Consider the following 17036-nt stretch of genomic DNA (forward strand, 5'->3'; position numbering starts at 1 on the left):
TAATTATAGGGCTTGGTTAGGTTGGGCCTATGTAGTTAAAATCCCAATTTAAATATGTGATTTTATGATTTTACAATTTTTTTTAATCAAAACGATTTCATCAAAATTCCAAACACTTTTATGATTTTTTACGATTTTTTATTTTTCTTCCAATTTTAGATAAGATTCCAATTATAACTATCATGGTTGGACCTAACCTTCTTAAATTTTTTATTTTTTTTAACTTACCTAAATCACCCACCCCTTTGAATTTTTTTTTTCTCAAACCTTTGTGTCCGCATGTGCAGACATAAGCAAAAGTGTCAGTCCGCCACTGTTGATATGGATCTTATGTTAGGACTTAGTAGAGATATTTGAACGTTGATTATCTGCTGAATCTTTGTGGTGGTTGATGATGATGTCGCCGTTAACATAACGGGGTGTGTACGAAAATGTTTTTTTTTTTTTTTTTTTTGTAGTCAAAATATTTTCAATAGGAAGGGAGTGTTAAGTGTTGGATATACTTTTTATTATAGATGATAAAAAAATAACCCTGTTTATATTATTCTTATTTTTATTATCATTGCCACAAATATTTATTTTTTTTCCTTTTTTTGTAAGGGAATAGGTATTTCGTTGTACGAGAATTGTATTCAGCGTGTACATATAGAGATTTTATTCTAAAAGACAATATAAATAATGCAATTAGGATTAATTAGGGAATCACTAATGACTATGATAGTAAATAATGAAATATTTATTGATTTTATAGGATGATGAAATATTTCCTGATAAGCGTTATTTTCTTATATTTTTATTTTATTTATACCAATCAATATTTGAAATTCTTGTTACGTACACCTGTTTTAAAAGAAAATAAGATTTGATTTCAATTTAGAAAATCCTGTTTCCAAAAGATAAAAAAGTGCACAAAATATTTCTTTTTCTCTAATAATTTCATTCCATAGAATAAGAATTTAAATAGACAAAGAGCGAGAGATATCAACAACAATCATGATTCCTCTAATCACCTATTACTAATAATCAAAATAACTACTCCATATCCCATTATGTATATATTTATCGTATATTAGACTAAGTAAAATTATAATAATAGGAAATTATAATAATTAATTCTAAACATTCTAATGGGCTCGATTAATTCTATTTTGGACAGGTGTATCCTAGAATCTATCTAAGTTTTATTTACTATTTATGGCTATTGGCATATATTATCTTTTCTTTCTTTCTTTCTATTTTTTTTTTATAGGTATACAGACATTTTCTTCGTTGCCATGCAAGTCAACCGATCCAATTTGGCATAGATTGTCAAACTCGTTGTTAATATAACATTATTAATATTAATTTGAATTAGAATGAAGCAATTAAGGGAAAGAGATAGTTGGCATCACGTATAATCCCACCCATTCATACCGTGCTATGTTTGTAAAATGGTGTGGCGTGATAGGATGGTACTCAAATCAAATTTCAATTTTCTCCAAATAAAGTGAGGCTAGCTAAAGCGATGCAAAGAAATGTGAAACTCTGTTTCGTGACTTTTTTGTTAAGAAAATGATGCTTATTTGCAGCATTTACATTACAATAAATGAAAAGGGTGATATTACACGAAACATGATGCATGTTTCACAACTTCCACATTCAATCTAGACTCGGATTTAAAATCAACAAGTTCATAAAGCATTAGATAAAAATGCTTTCATGTTAACTAGCACTTTTTTTGTTCTGGTATTTGTTTGCAAGGAAATATTGTGTGTCAACAACATTTTGCGAATGACATTTCATGAATAGGACCAAATCATACATAGTTCATGCTTAATGCAAGAGTTTAACCACGAATTTTTAGTAAATTGTTAAAACAATTAATTTGACTTCATTTAACCTGCTGTTTATTAACGAAAGTCTCCAATATGCAAGAGACAAACAACCATACACTTTTTATTGGAAAATAATAATAATAATAGTATATGTGAGATTGAGCTATAAATTAGGATGTAATTATGAAATGCTTTAATTGCGGGATTTAATTATGCTAAAAAAATCAAAACGTTCATAATGTATCATGTAATATTAAAATATTCTAGAGAATTTTTTTAGATTACTTTTTTCTTATATTTTATTCTTTATTTCTTTATTTTTGAGTAATATGGATTAATATTTTTTTTTTAAATCACATCAATTATATCATATCACATCAATATATGATTTTTTTTCGGAAATACAATGAAAACTAAAGCAACAACAAAAAAAGCCCTATACTGGGCACAATCTTGGGAGACTAACTCCCCTCAAGTCATTACGAAGCAATTCCAAACAAGCCGTTGGAGGAACATCCAGCACAATCAGCTGTCCATCCTGATGAGGTGCATGAGTAGCAAGCCAATCAGCAACAAAATTGCCTTCTCTATAAGTATGACTAAGCTGAATAATCCAGTCTCTTTGAAGCATGCTACGAGCTCGGATGATTAAAGCAGAAAGAGGATGACTTACGTCACACCCTTTTCTTATAAATTCCAAAGCCACCTTGGAGTCACCCTCCACAAAGACTCTCCTAAATCCCTTATGCCAAGCCAGATCCATACCTGTCAAGAACCCCCAAATTTTTGCTGAAGTAGAAGTACCACTCTCCCAAGGAATTTTGTAAAACCAGTTAACCAGTTCCCAGCAGCATCCCTTATGACTCCACCACATGCAGTCCTTTGCCCACTGTCTATGCTGGAACCATCCACATTAAGTTTAACATATCCCTCAGAGGGAAAATTCCAGTGAATAAGACGCTCCTCTCTTCTAAGCTCCTGATGACCAATCTTAATAAGGGTTTCATTAGCCAATTGAATATTACCACAAGTGTAGGTAATGCGCCTAATGAGACCATACTTCGAGGTGCTAGTTTGATCAAAGATCGCCTTATTTCTTTCCCCCCACAAACACCAAGCTATCACCCCAAAATACAAAGGCCAAGTTCGATCAGTTTGAAACGGACTTTTTAATCCTAGATTTGTCTGAATCCATAGGTGAAGATCCATGGAGAAAAAGTCACAACGGTTATCAGAAGGAACCCAATGCTCCCATAATTCCCTGGCACCTGGACAATCTCTAATGGCATGTAAACTATCCTCAAGATTATAATGACATCTCAGACACGTTGCATCTGTAGCCATGTGACGATGCACTCTACGAACATTAGTTAAAAGAGAACCTCTGTAGAGAAGCCATAAGAATTGTCTAATACGTTCAGGACCAGTCCAAGCCCAAATTACCTTCCAAATCCTATCCTGATGATAATGCGAGGTACCCATGAGATAGTTATAAGCTGATTTCACTGGAAAAAAACCCCATCTTGGCTACCTGCCCAAATAACACGGTCCGGAGAAGGATCCACTGTAGGAGGGAGCACACTACGAATCTTGTCTAATACTGAAGTAGGAAGAAGGTGCTGGAATAAAGGCCAGTCCCAATTACCATAACAAGTTACAAATTGAGACGTAGACCAATGAGTCATAATAGGAGGAATAGGTTGAACGGCCAGAGAAATAAGTTGAGGACATCCTGGCACCCACGAATCCATCCAAAAAGACGTATGAACCCCATCACCTAAAATGATACGAGAAATCTCTAGAGTTTGAGGCCAATACTTAACAATAGCTTTCCATAAACCATAATCATTTGTTGAAGCCGGGATACTTGGAATGAGCCTCTCCTCCACCTTATACTTGCTACGAAGGACCCGAACCCATAACGAATTACGATCAGTCATGATACGGTGACCTAGCTTCATGATAAAAGCCATATTATTCTCTTTAATTTTACGAAAACCAAGCCCCCTACATTCTTCGGCAAACAGAATGTCTCCTAAGAAACCAGGTGAGCTTTCCTTCGTTCAGAAGTTGATCCCCAAATGAAATTCCTAGTTACACTCTCAATACGATCACACGTACCACTAGGAATAATACAAGTTTGCATAGGATATTGAGGAATTGCAGTAAGAACTGACCTAGCCAAAGTTAATCTTCCCGCTAAGGAAAGAGTACGTTGATTCCAGGCATTTAAACGAGCTTGCATCCGATTTAAGATATAGCCAAACGTACTCTTTGTAACACGGCAATGACGAAGAGGAATACCCAAGTATCTACCCAAGTCATTTGTAGGAGAGTAGCCCATTAACTGGCTTAGATTCTGCACTCGGGTATGATTAACGTTTCTGGAGAAGAAGACTTTTGTTTTTTCCTTTCTAACCTTCTCACCAGAACACCTGAAAAAACAATCAAGAATCTTATTAATAATAACAGCTTGCCCTTCTGTGGCTTCTGTAAAGAGCAGAAGATCATCTGCAAAAAATAGATGGGAAAACAGTGGTCCCCTTCTATTCAATCTGATAGGCTTCCAAATGTCCTCTTGAACTGCTACATTAATCAAGTAAGCAAGTCTTTCCATGCAAAGGATGAAAAGATAAGGAGACAAAGGATCTCCCTGACGAAGACCTTGATTGAGAGAAAATTCTGTCGTAGTTGATCCATTCCATAACAAATTCATTGTACATGACGAGACACAACATATGATCAGAGAAATAATATTCTCAGGCAAACCAACATCCACAAGCGTGTCTTTCAGAAACTCCCAAGAAATCTTGTCGTAAGCCTTTTCTAAATCAACTTTGACAGTCATCCAACCCTTACCCCCTCTCTTTTTATTCATGGAATGGATGATTTCCTGAGCCACAATGATATTATCCGCTCCTTGTCTATCCTTAATAAAAGCACATTGATTAGGCATAACCAAATGAGCATATGAGATTTTAGCCTATTAGCGACAATCTTAGTTACAGTCTTGTAAATAGCATTACAAAGGCTAATAGGTCTAAAATCCTTAAGTAATTCAGGCACATCAATCTTAGGAATGAGACAAATCAAAGTTTGGTTAACCTTTTTGATATTATCCGGATGAAGGAACACACCTTTCACAAAAGAGATAACTGACTCATCCACCTTATCCCACTGAGATTGAAAGAAAAGAGCATTAAGCCCATCCTTCCCAGGCGACTTGTGTAAGAACCCGCACCGTTAATTAAGGTATTTAATTAATTAATTATGCAAAATTAGAAAATGATTCCATAATTGACCCTAATAATTATTTATGAGGCTTAAGAATCAAACAGATCCTAAAAAACTCGTTTGGTAAGGCCTGTTTTGTAAACAATGTTTTGAAAACTATAACTGTTTTTTTTTTTGTTTTTAGAATCAAATTTAGAGAACATGTCTGAGTTGTTTTTTTTTTTTGTTTTGGTTTTTAACTTTCAAAAAAAATATATAAAAAAAACAATTGTTTCCATAACTATTCTACAAAACAATTTTAAGAACAAAAAAACCAGAACACAATTAAACAGGCCCTTAGTTTTTGAAGATTTAGAGTTTCCAGAGTTTTATTCACGTTTTTCAATCTTTTGTAGTTTTTCCTTGAATCTAAATATTGTGTGAAAGGCTGAATGCATCACTCTTCAAAATTCATAATCTCAAGCATCGACAACGCTGAGGGAGAGAGGATCGAGGGTGCATGCAAGTGAAGATTCAAAAATCCTAACTCTAGTTTAGGATTGGTATTTTTTTGAACGATTACTTTGATTTTGTGATTTTAATGCATGTTTTCTTTTCTTTAATCTTTGATTTTTTGTATCTAAATATGGGTTTCTAGTTTCTCTTCTGTTCTGGGTTTATCAAAATGATTAGATGAATTTCTTTTGATGTTCATTGTTACTGTTCTTTATTTTATCCGTTTGATTCTTTCAATTTTTTTACTCAAGAATGCCATGGGAATGGAACTTGGGTATTTAAACAAAAAGAAATTGGAAAATAGATTTTTGTTAAGTGTTAAATGAACCCTTTTTGATTAGGAATAATCAAAGGTGATTTCTGATATAAATTTCTATAAAGATTCAAGAAGCTTTGGGAAAAGTTTTTCTTGAACTTTATTGTTGATTCTGAAAAGTTTCAACTAAACTTGCTGTAGCAACTCAGAAATTGAAATAAACATGCTGTAGCACTGTACGAATTTGCAGTAATGCAAATATTGTTGTCATTCATGATTTGAGATATACCCAGAAGATTTTAACATTGATAAATCAATTCTTTACTTTTTAGATCAGTTTTAATGATTGATAAAAACTATACAAAAATTTCTTGTTACAAAAACCAATTAAGAACCAATTCAAGAATTTTTGATTCAAAAAAAAAAAAAAAAATACTTCAATCCGTTATCTGAGAACGATAACTCTTTCTCTTGAAAAATTACTAACCAACAATATCCTACCCCGAAATTAAATTGGAAAAACTTAAATTCTAAAAGAAGGGTATTTTTGTATTTTTAAATCATATTTCAAGGATGGGCACTTGCCCCCCTTCTCATATACCTAGATTCGACTCTGTCAAATGTTACATCTATTCTAGGTATTTGCATGCACCTAATTTCTTGTTTAGTAACATGGAATCAAATCTAATACAATCTAATGCAATTTATTTTTCCTCTCTTGATTGTGATATATAAACAATGTAAAATTAAATTATTTATTTAAAATGTAAATTTTTATAACATATACATAGAAAAAAAAAATACTTTGCAACATCGCTAACGGCAGGTCTAGAATTGTTTTAGGTGGAAAAAATATATACACAATTAATAAAAATTCTCATTAATTAATGGCTTCAAATTTCATTTTTATTATTTACAATATTTTCTTAAGAAGTATAGAATAACTATAGATAACGTTTTAATTGAGTTATATAGAAACCTGGAAAATTAAATTTCATTTTGATATAATATTCAACTCATTTCTAAATAATTTGATGCCTATATAACACAATTGGTTAATCATACATGGATGATTTTAATATTTATTTGTAACCAAGCCCATGTCTGTTGGCCCAAGGAAGAGGAGCTTACCAGTTTATTTGAATGACTACCTATTGGGTTAGGTGATATAACAGCCCATAGGAATTATTAGGGGATTAGTGGGCCAGAAGATACATTAGCCCATAGTTATTGTTAGTAGTAATAGTTGTGATGTACGTAAACGTAAGGAGTCTATTTTAAATACTGAGGAGTAATAAGAAAAGGATATAGAAAATTTCCACCAAACTCTCTCTATCTCTCTATTCTCTCAGATCTCCCTTCTCTCTCCTTCCCTAACAACTTTCTACTGTTGCATTGGTGCAGGTTGTGGGTTGTGGTCACAAGGGCTTGGTTCAGTCAAGGGTTCTACTGTCTGAAGCAGTACAGAATCGTCATCTGGAGGTGCATCCTCTATTCCTTCCAGATACAATAGAGAGGCACGCCCCTTACACTTATGGCCAGGCATAAAACGCTCATCACAATTGTAACATAGATTCTTTTCTCTTCGGGCAGCCATTTCTTCTTGTGTTAGTCTTTTGATAGGGATGTTAGGTAATGCTGGAAACTGTTTGGGTGTGGGATTGGGTGGCCGTATGGTGAGATTAGTGTCAGGTGGATGGGTTACTGTTTGGGCATGAGTATTTTGGGGCACAGTAGAACGCACAGACCATGGTTTAACAGAGCGTTCTTCCAGTAATTGCTCTTCATACACTTTAGCATAGGCAAAAGCCTCTGTCATAGTCGCTGGCCTATGAATCAACACTGATCTACGGATTTTGGGTTTTAAACCAGCAAGAAATAGACTCTTACGAGTTGTGTTTGACAAATCTGGAGCCCTACGAGCAAGCTGCTCAAATGCATTTTGGTAGTCAGCAACCGTTGTAGATTGCTGCAATTTGGCTAAGGCAATAGTAGGATCATCAAATTCAGTGGGCCCAAAGCGTTGGTATAAGGCGATAACAAAGGATGTCCAATTGGGAAAATTATGACTCTCAGATAAATTTTGAAACCAACAAGCAGCTGGTGGATCCAAATTAATAGAAACCATTAATAATCGTTCATCAGGTGGGACATGGTAAAAACGAAAATAATTTTCAACAGCAAACAACCAATTAGATGGATCTCCAGATCCAAATCTGGGAAAATCCATTTTCATCGGACGAGGTCGAATCTGTTCACCAGTATTACGAGTGGGACCAGAACCCAAAAGACCTGCACCAGAATTACTGGGTGAAGGATTACCATGATTGGATTGTAGGAGAGTCATGATGTCATGTAATTGCTGACGGAACTCTTGACGAAATTCATCAAAACGCTGGGTCTGGTGGAGCTCCAAGGATTCCAGACGTCGATCTTGATTAATTTCGAAATTTGTCCATTGTTCAGCGGCAGAGTGACGCTGAAGCTGTAGATCTTGGATCTGTTGAGCCATATCCTTTAGTCTAGTGTTTTCTGCCATTAAAGCTCGATGAAAGCACCAATGCAACAGTAGAAAGTTGTTAGGGAAGGAGAGAGAAGGGAGATCTGAGAGAATAGAGAGATAGAGAGAGAGTTTGGTGGAAATTTTCTATATCCTTTTCTTATTACTCCTCAGTATTTAAAATAGACTCCTTACGTTTACGTACATCACAACTATTACTACTAACAATAACTATGGGCTAATGTATCTTCTGGCCCACTAATCCCCTAATAATTCCTATGGGCTGTTATATCACCTAACCCAATAGGTAGTCATTCAAATAAACTGGTAAGCTCCTCTTCCTTGGGCCAACAGACATGGGCTTGGTTACATTATTACTCTCGAGAAATATTGCCGAATACAAGAACCTGACTAAGAATGTTAAACTTTAATTAAAAAAAATTATATTGACCGAGTAATATAGCAACAAGAAAAGCAGAGAGATGTCAAAGTATAAAATATACTATGACTTTTTATCCGAAAAAAAAAATACTATGATTTAAATATTTTTTTTTTGTCAACTATCAAAAGAGCAAATGCTGTTAAAAAAATGGGTACTAGGACCTCGAACAAGAAATGGAAACTTTTTCTTCTTATTTATTTCTTTTTTATGTAATCAGTCTAAAATTAACTTGATGTTTGTCTCTGAATTTATTAGGGACTCAAAAAAAAAAAAATTATATATAACTTATCATTGAAAATGATCAACTGAATCAACTCTTATTGACTTCTATTTTTCTTTTTTACTTTTGGTCGCACAAATTTATTTATTTCTACTTACATTCTAAAGAATCACTCTTGCATTTTATTGTAAATTAAATTCTTGAGGACTATAGTAACTGTATCATGACAGAAAAATGATGACTTTGTTTATATTATTTGTAAAGGATTTATTTGTTATAAATTCATTATGTTACAAAAAAAAGTAACATTTCAACTTTATATTGCGTGAAAATTTCATTTCTATATAAATCTTAAAAAAATTTCTTTATAAATATAGCATAAAATATTATTCAATACACAATTATCGGATAAAAAATGAAGTATTTGTGAAATATATTTATCATGATATATTATGCATGTTATGCCAACTGTCCCCTCTTACGATCAAAGTGATTGAAGAATGTTAGAAAAAAAAAGAAGTATGGTTGATATTATTTTATGGGATGTGATATTATTACTATAAAATAATGTTATTATCAATGTTATTATCACATTTTAATCGTTAATTTTCGCCAATCAATCACTATCATTTATTGTGAATTAATAATTAATAAATTTGATTTATGAAAATAATAACCGTTGATTGATGAAAATAAGATATGACCTTATTTTATTTCTTCGACGGTTACAAAATAAAATTGAACGGTATCAAATTTGCTTGGTTGATAATTTGATTTGTTGTGTTTGAGGGTACCAGATGGCACAGAAAGCATTGCCCCAATATATGGCGCATGAAACGTGTTTTATTTTTCGGCCGACAATAATCACAGATCAAAGTGACCAATGAAACCAACGTCATGGGACACACCACTTGGCACTTTGCCCTTTTCTCCAATAACACCACGTTTGAACTGCATTTTAAAATGGTTGCAAACTTGTTGCAATTTAATATGGAGATACTACTTATTTTTCTTACTATTTGTTATTACTAAATTTTAACCGCTGATTTTCGTCAATCTAACAGTTGTAATTTATGGAATCATACTTATTAATTAATTATTAATATTCAATAAATTATAACCGTTAGATTGACAGAAATCAACGGTTAAGATTTGGTAGTAACAAGTAGTAAAAAGAGAGAGCAGTAACTATAACATTTCCCATTTAATATAGTCAATTCCCTTAGAATATACGACTGTAACAGGTAAACAGTACAGCCTATAATCTGATAGTGCTCCTAAGGAGTTATAATTAATTTAAAAAAAATAAGGTTGGAAATACTATTGTTTAACTTTAAGTGTATATGATTGGAATTATTGGAATTTAGGTAAATAATTAATAAGGAAGGAAAGAACAATAAACAGAAGAATATCATATATTGATGTGATTCAAAAAATTAAATATTAATCCATATTACTCAAAAATAAGGAAATAAATAATAAAATATAAGAAAAAATTAATCTAAAAAAATTCTCTAGAATATTTTAATATTACCTGATACATTATGAACGTTTTGATTTTTTTAGCATAATTAAATCCCGCAATCAAAGCATTTCATAATTACATCCTAATTTATAGCTCAATCTCACATATATTATTATTATTATTTTTCCAAAAAAAAAGTGTATGGTTGTTTGTCGCTTGCATATTGGAGACTTTCGCTAATAAATAGCAGGTTAAATGAAGTCAAATTAATTGTTTTAACAATTTAGTAAAAATTCGTGGTTAAACTCTTGCATTAAGCATGAACTATGTATGATTTGGTCCTATTCATGAAATGTCATTCGCAAAAAGTTGTTGACACACAATATTTCCTAGCAAACAAATACCAGAACAAAAAAAGTGCTAGTTAACATGAAAGCATTTTTATCTAATGCTTTATGAACTTGTTGATTTTAAATCCGAGTCTAGATTGAATGTGGAAGTTGTGAAACATGCATCATGTTTCGTGTAATATCACCCTTTTCATTTCATTTATTGTAATGTAAATGCTGCAAATAAGCATCGTTTTTTTTTAACAAAAAGTCACGAAACAGAGTTTCACATTTCTTTGCATCGCTTTAGCTAGCCTCACTTTATTTGGGCTTGTCGAAATTTGTTGTTTATATCTTACACTTTACCATTGGAGAAAATAGAAATTTTATTTGAGTACCATCCTATCACGCCACACCATTTTACAGACATAGCACGGTATGAATGGGTGGGATTATTCGTTATGCCAACTATCTCTTTCCCTTAATTGCTTCATTCTAATTCAAATTAATATCAATAATATTATATTAACAACGAGTTTCAAAATCCATGCCACATTGGATCGGTATACCTATAAAAAAAATAGAAAGAAAGAAAAGAAAATATATGCCAATAGCCATAAATAGTAAATAAAACTTAGATCGATTATTCATCTGCCTAAAGAGTAATAGATTTGATTTTTGTGAGTCGTAATTTTTTTACAACGAGTAAAGAGACTCATGCCCAAAATAGAATTAATCGAGCCCATTAGAATGTCTGGAATTGATTATTATAATTTTGCTTAGTCCAATATAGTGTAGTTATGTAGACAGTGAGATATGGGGTATTATTTTAATTATTAGTGATATGTGATTAGAGGAATCATGGTTGTGGTTGATATCTCTTGCTCTTTGTCTATTTAAACTCTTATTCTATGGAATGAAATTATTAGAGAAAAAGAAATATTTTGTGCACTTATTTATCTGCTTGAAATAGAATTTTTTAATTTGAATTCAAATTCTTTAAAATAGCTGTACGTAACATAGAATTTCAAATATTGATTGATGTAAAAAAAATAAAAATATAAGAAAATAACGCTTATCAGGAAATATTTCATCATTCTATAAAATTAATAAATATTTCAATATTTACTATCATAGTCATGAGTGATTCCCTAATTAATCCTAATTGTGTTATTTATACTATCTTTGAGAATAAAATCTCTATATGTACACGCTGAATACAATTTCCGTACAACGAAATACCTATTCCCTTTCAAAAAAAAGGAAAAAAATTAATATTTGTGGCAATGATAATAAAAATAAGAATAATATAAATATGTTATTTTTTTATCATCTATAATAAAAAATATATCCAACACTTAATACTATATATTTTGACTAACAAAAAAAAAAAATTTCGTACACACCCCGTTACGTTAACGGCGACATCATCATCAACCACCACAGAGATTCAGCAGATAATCAGCGTTCAAATATCTCTACTAACATAATATTCCTGTAAATACAACAGACCACGCCGAATTTTAGGTACCAATGGCATTATGAGAAGGAGAAATTAAATGAATTAAATGAAAATGGTATTTTCTCTTATTGAAAAAGGAAATATACTGAATTGAGTAACGAGTACATCCCATGTACAGTAAGATAATTTCCCATAATGTTCGCGCCTCATAATGTTCCCTACGCGTTGTTGGCATTTACCTGTTTCTTTCTCTCTTTAACTTCTCTTATATAGTCCCATTCTTCGAAGCAGCAACAGTAACATTATTGTCATTAGATTTTCCCAACTTTTCATCATACACTAAACAAAGCTCCATTCCACCAGAAATAACTGCTTACTCTCTGGGAGCAATGGTTTAATGCAAAGAAAAAGAAATCCGAAGAAGAAGATAAAGACAACGAGATAGGAGTGGTCGCGCCTTCGGGTCGCCGGCCACCGCGGACCCGGCGAGTGTCACCCGTCGCGGTGGAAAAACAGCTCCCGAACGAAGACATCTACATCGGAAGCTCGTTGGGGAACGAGCCTCACGGCGCCGGAAAATACCTATGGTCGGATGGTTGCATGTACGAGGGAGAGTGGAAAAAGGGAAAGGCTTCCGGCAATGGAAGGTTCTCGTGGCCGTTGGGGGCAACCTACGAGGGCGAGTTCGTTGACGGTCGGATGGACGATTACGGAACATTCATTAGCGTCGACGGGAACACGTACCTGGGTTGTGGGTTTCCGACAGGAAACACGGGTTCGACAAGAAATGTTATGTTAATGGTGACGTGTATGAAGGGTCATGGGGTTGCAACTTGCAGGAGGGTGAGGGGAGGTATATGTGGAAGAACGGGAACGAGTATGTTGGGGAGTGGAAGGGTGGTGCGATATCGGGGAAGGGGGTGCTGACGTGGCAGAACGGCAACCGTTACGAAGGGTATTGGGAGAACGGGGTTCCGAATGGGGAAGGTGTTTTCACTTGGCGTGATGGTAGTCCCTGTTCTAAGGTTTATGGGGATGTTAAGAAACCTGGTCATACTGTATCCAAGGGACAGAAGAATTACGACTGTTCTGAGGTTGATGGGGATGTTAAGAAACCTGGTCATACTGTATCCATGGGACAGAAGAATTACGATTTGATGCTTAATCTTCAACTGGGTATCAGGTATCTTATCTACATTGCTAGTTTTGAACTTTTATATTCAGCTTGGCTTAGCAATAGCAGTATGCTTGTGGTTTTCTATGTTTTTTTATTTTTATTTTTAGGAACTTTTTGTTTTGTTTTTCTTTTAGATACTCTGTTGGGAAGCATGCTTCGATGCTGCAAGACTATGATTTTGATCCAAAGGAGAAGTTTTGGACGAGGTTCCCTGCGTTCAGGTGGAAAGACTACTGTCCTGTGGTGTTCAGGTGTGAATATTTTCTATATCAATCTTCTTGAGTTGATTGATGTTTCTTGTTGTTGTTTTTGTTGTTTTTAACCTTTTTTGATTTCTAAGCAAGGCAAAAGCTTGGCTGTGGATACTAATTATGTCTTTTGGTGGGTACTTGTTTGTTTGTTTGGTATTTAGACATTTAAGGGAATTATCTGCCATAGATCCCAAGGATTACATGCTTTCTATTTGCGGCAGTGACACACTTAGAGAGATGTCTTCCCCTGGCAAAAGCGGGAGCTTTTTTTACCTCACTCAGGACGACCGGTTTATTATCAAGACCTTGAAGAAGTCTGAAGTCAAGGTTAGTTTCTAGTCTCTGAAGATGCATTAAATTTGATGAGAAAACTATAAACCTATATTAAGGAAGGTAAAATCTCACTTTCGGATTTTGTTCACCATGCTTTTTCCCCTGGGTATTCAATAATTAGTTGGTGGCCATGTCAGGTGCTCATCAGGATGCTTCGAAGTTACTATCAACATGTTTCTCAGTACAAGAACTCCATGGTAACAAAATTCCTGGGCTTACATTGTGTCAAACCTATTGGAGGTCAGAAGGTATGATTTTTCAAATTTAAAATTTGCTATAAACTGATACTACACGAATGCTTGTCACAATGTGATGAACGCTATGATATGAATAAACAGACTCGGTTTGTTGTAATGGATAATGTATTCTGTTCGGAGTATCGGATTCGTCAGCGGTTTGACCTCAAAGGTTCTTCTCATAAGCGCACAACAGATAAACCGCAGGAGGAGATTGATGAGACTACCACTCTTAAAGACCTTGATCTTAGTTTTGTCTTTCGCTTGGAAAAGTCTTGGTTTCAAGAGCTTAAATGGTAAAGAATGTGCTGCCAAGTTGCATCTTGCTTTTACTTTCAACATGTTTTGTGATGTTCTTAGAGTTGGTCTTTTGTAATGACTTATGCTCAGGAAAATTGATAGATACTGTGAATTCCTGGAAGCCAAGGGGATAATGGATTACAGTTTTCTGATTGGCCTTCATTGTCGTGATGATTACTCACTTGATGAAATAAAAAGTTCACCAAATGAGTTGTGTTCAGGTATATGTCTTCTTACTTCCTAGTTCCATACTTCCATGTTTCCTTTTCTCATGTAAACTTAATGGATCCAAAAGAGATTAAAAATATGTGGGAATATGGATTTGGCAGGCAAGAGAGACATGCAAAACGATGAGATGCAGGATATGAAGCGGAAACCCATAGGCCGGTATGCCTTTTCTCTCTTTATCCCTGTATATAGTTGTCTTTGTTGTTTCAACGTGTAGAATTAATTGCTATGAAGTAACAAAAATGAACTGTTAAGATTGTCCTCCTCCATATTCATTTATATTCCTAAAAAGACAATGTTTGCAGATTTAGAAATCTTGACAAAGTTCTATTAATATCAGCTCAAGCTATTATGTGAATTCTAACCCAGCATTCATTGTAGAAATCAAGTTAATTAAGGGAATTCGGATTCGACTTAACATAGACCATTCTTAGTTGCTGCATTTTATGACTAGATGATTTATAGGGAATTTAGCATTTTTGTTTCTATTGCTTGCACCCATTGGTAGCGACTGCTTTCATTTTTTTGTATGTGCCCTGTGCTTGAGCTTTAGTCCGTCTGGACCTAGGCATATAACAAACAGAAGCAAAATGCTACGGTCTTAAACTATCAATATCACACATGCACATGCCAATAGCTAAGAGGATCTGGACCACAAGTCATGTAGAAACCAAGCAATGGCAGATGAATCAACATTATATTTTCCATTCTCCTGTCGATGTGATTTAGGGGTGGGTGATTTAGTTATCTGCTTTAATGAATATGATCCTGTTGGTTGAGATGTACCACAAATGACTGAAGTTTTCATGGAAAAATTTGAGGCAGTTTTGTTGACAGCAAATGCTGGTGGGGTCATTTGATATTTCTGAAAAGTGGAAAAACCTTCTTTGCAAAGCTATTTGTTAATTGACAGTGATATTGATGGAGCAATAATTGTTACTAGGACTTGAAGATCTGTGCCAGTAACATAAAAATAGAAAATGTTTGATTTAAAAATAGATAAGTTTATGTTTTTCTTACTTTCTAAACTATAGTTACAGGATTTACTCTTTAAAGATATAATCTAGCCAAGAGAGAAAATTAATAATCACAGAATTACTTTAGCAAGATTTAGGTATAAATTTTACTTTTCTTGTTTCTCTTGGGCCTTCTTCCTAATAGGTTAGTTTACATCCTAATTTTGTAAATATTTGATTTAAATTCTAATTTTATCCATAAATGTGGTGATTCTTGATATTTCTAGGAAACCTTGGCTGGGAACAAACATGCCTGCCAAAGCTGAGAGAGTATGTAAAGCTGGATTGGATCAGCACACAGGTACTGGAAGTAGCAATTCTACCCCTTCAGAGAGTAATGGTGAGATCTCGGATGTAATCCTCTACTTTGGTATCATTGACATTCTCCAATATTATGATATTAGCAAAAAGCTAGAGCATGCATACAAGTCACTGCAAGTCGATTCAACCTCGATCTTGTTGGACAGGTGGCTTCAGTACTCAAGAGGGGGGGTGAATTGAGTTTTACAAAATCTTTTCGCAAAGTACCTCCTTTGATGTTTTAAAGACTATTTCTTCAATAAAGTGATTTAATAAAGAAATGTCTAATAGTAAAAGCAAGTGTAGTGATCAACAAAGTAAGCAAGTGAATATATAAAGACAATCTAAGATGCAATTTTAATACTTAAAAAAAAGAATAAGGTTAGAGAAATTGCAAACTAGATGTATCCTGGTCGGTCACCACCACCGTGACCTACGTCCAGACTGAAGCCGCTCGATCAATTCTTTTCACTAACTATCAAGCTTGAGGGTGCTTGACAAACCACTACAACTTTTCAAGACTTCGGGCTCTTGATGCCTTACACTTTTTCACTCCAAATTTTCTTAGGAATTTGGTGACCTTTCAAGTGTGTAGGGTTCACTCCCCTAGCTACTCAAGTAATCAAGGAAGGTGTTTAATAATGGCTAAGTACTCTCAAAGTACAAATAACACAAGTTGAAGAACAAGGGTATATGACACTTTTACAAGAATAAAGCTCAAAAGGAATTTATGATCAAGAAGACAAGAATAATGCAAATAGAATGAGAATTAATGAGTAATAATGATCAAGAAGTGTGTCCCATCAATGGGAACAATAGTCTCTATTTATAGAGGGCCCCCATGGCCTTTTTCCTACTCATTTTCGCAAACTAGCCGTTTTATAGCCGTTATTTTTGTCTCTGTACAGTAGGTAATCGATTACCATTAAGTGGGTAATCGATTACCATGAAGGGTAATCGATTACCATGGTTGGGTAA

At 33.9% G+C, this 17036-nt stretch overlaps 1 pseudogene; it reads left to right on the forward strand.

Moving 5' to 3' along the window:
• Positions 1-3070: 3070 nt before the first annotated feature.
• Positions 3071-16259, forward strand: LOC133297914 (phosphatidylinositol 4-phosphate 5-kinase 1-like; annotated as a pseudogene).
• Positions 16260-17036: the final 777 nt, after the last annotated feature.

The sequence above is a fragment of the Gastrolobium bilobum genome, unplaced genomic scaffold (assembly GCF_033153095.1).
Source record: "Gastrolobium bilobum isolate Gb01-03AN ecotype WA unplaced genomic scaffold, APGP_CSIRO_Gbil_v1 utg15348, whole genome shotgun sequence".
In the NCBI taxonomy this organism is placed as follows: Eukaryota; Viridiplantae; Streptophyta; class Magnoliopsida; order Fabales; family Fabaceae; genus Gastrolobium; species Gastrolobium bilobum.